We start from the raw sequence: 2,129 nt of genomic DNA, 5'->3' as shown, positions 1-2,129 counted from the left end.
AACCCCCCCCCCCCCCCCCCCGGGTAGGGTTGCCAGCTCTGAGTTGGGGAATTCCTGGAGGTTTGTGGGTGGAGCCTTGGGAGGGTGAGGTTTGTGGGAGGGAAGCAACATCGGTATGAGGACCCTGTGGGGTTTTCAAGGCAAGAGTCCTTTGGAGGTGGTTTGCCATTGCCTGGCTCTGCATCGGCCCTGCTAATTTATTTATTTATTTATTTGACTTATACCCTGCCCTCCCAGCAACGGCCGGCTCAGGGCAGCTTACAGAAGAGTAAAACAGCAATACATAATATTTGTTGTTGTTGTTCAGTCGCACAGTCGAGTCCGACTCTTCGCGACCCCATGGACCAGCTCCCGCCAGGCCTTCCGGTCTTCCGCCGTCCTCTGAAGTTGGCTCAACTTCAACTTGGTATGCAATAGAGCAAAATGATATTAAACCCGTCTATCAACCAGAAGAAGCACTTAAGTTCTCATCCACCAGGGCGATTCTCACGTGTCCCCTGAGCCTGTGAAGGCTTGTGCTGTTTGGTGGTGATTCTCCATTCTCATCTTTTCCTTGCGACATGTCCCTGTCTGTGTCTCTCCTTCCCCCCAGACAGAAGCCTCTCTTCACAGCCAACTGAATTCAGGCATCTTTTCACAGATGGAGGTGACTCAACAGAAGGGGCAGGAGAAGGAAGAGCAGGACCCAGGAGGACCTGGAACTGGCAAGACAGCAAGCAAAGGCCCCCTTCTCCTCCAAGCGGGGAGTGGTGTTGAATTCTGGGAAAGAGCTGTGCCAGAGACCGTGGGAAAGGACACCATGATCTTAGATGTACATGGGCAGCGCTTCCAGCAGTTCCGCTACCATGAGGCTGATGGGCCCCGAGAGGTCTGCAGCCGGCTCCATGGACTTTGCAACCACTGTCTGCAGCCGGAGAGGCACACCAAGAAGCAGATGCTGGACCTGGTGATTCTGGAGCAGTTCCTGACCATCCTGCCCCAGGAAATGCAGGGCTGGGTCAGAGGGTGTGGGCCGGAGACTAGTTCCCAGGCGGTGGCCCTGGCTGAAGGCTTCCTCCTGAGTCAGGCAGAGGAGAAGCAGCAGGCAGAACAGGTGAGGGGATTCCCTCCAGGTATGTCCAATTCAAGTAAGGACATCTGGCCTTCTCCTAAAGTGTCCCTGAGAGATATTTGTCCAATTGTTAATCATCCAAAAGGGAGATCTTACATCCTCCTTCAGCAGCCTCTTCCACTAGAGAATTCCTGATCCCTCCAGAGAACTCACCAGGTTTGCTGACAGAAAGGTGCAAAGAATCATAGAATCCCAGAGTTGGAAGGTGCCATAGAGGACATCTAGTCCAACCCCCTGCTCAATGCAGGGTCAGCCTAGAGCATCCCTGCCAAGCATTTGTCCAGCTTCTGCTTAGAGACGGCCAGTGAGGGGGAGCTCCCCACCTCCCAAGGCAGCTAATTCCACTGTTGCAGAACTCTTACAACACTGTTGCAGAACTCTTATGTAGGCACATAGATGAACAAAACCTATTGAGGCAGACTCAGCATGGGTTCTGTAAGGGAAGATCTTGTCTCACTAACCTGTTAGTGTTCTTTGAGGGTGTGAACAAACATGTGAACAAGGGGGATCCAATAGATATTGTTTACCTTGACTTCCAGAAAGCTTTGGATAAAGTTCCTCATCAAAGGCTCCTAAGTAAGCTCAAAAATCATGGGATAAAAGGACAAGTCCTTTTATGGATCAAAAACTGGCTAATTCATAGAAAACAGAGAGTGAGGATAAATGGGCAGTTCTCTCAGTGGAGGGTGGTAAGCAGTGGGGTACCGCAGGGATCAGTACTTGGTCCACTGCTTTTTAACTTGTTCATTAATGATTTGGAGATGGGAGTAAGCAGTGAAGTGGCTAAATTTGCGGATGATACAAAGTTGTTCAAGGTGGTGAAAACCAGTGAGGATTGTGAAGCACTCCAATTACCGCAGGGATCAGTACTTGGTCCACTGCTTTTTAACTTGTTCATTAATGATTTGGAGTTGGGAGTAAGCAGTGAAGTGGCTAAATTTGCGGATGATACGAAGTTGTTCAGGGTGGTGAAAACCAGTGAGGATTGTGAGGCACTCCAAAGGGATCTGTCAAGGAT

At 50.4% G+C, this 2,129-nt stretch overlaps 1 pseudogene; it reads right to left on the bottom strand.

Moving 5' to 3' along the window:
- Nucleotides 1–2,129, bottom strand: part of LOC107124826 — a 47,173-nt pseudogene that overhangs the window by 9,290 nt on the left and 35,754 nt on the right.

Source organism: Gekko japonicus, unplaced genomic scaffold, assembly GCF_001447785.1.
Source record: "Gekko japonicus isolate JY-2015 unplaced genomic scaffold, Gekko_japonicus_V1.1 scaffold3858, whole genome shotgun sequence".
Taxonomy (NCBI): domain Eukaryota; kingdom Metazoa; phylum Chordata; class Lepidosauria; order Squamata; family Gekkonidae; genus Gekko; species Gekko japonicus.
Note: the sequence above shows the minus strand (reverse complement) of the source record. Positions and strands in the feature narration are given on the sequence as shown.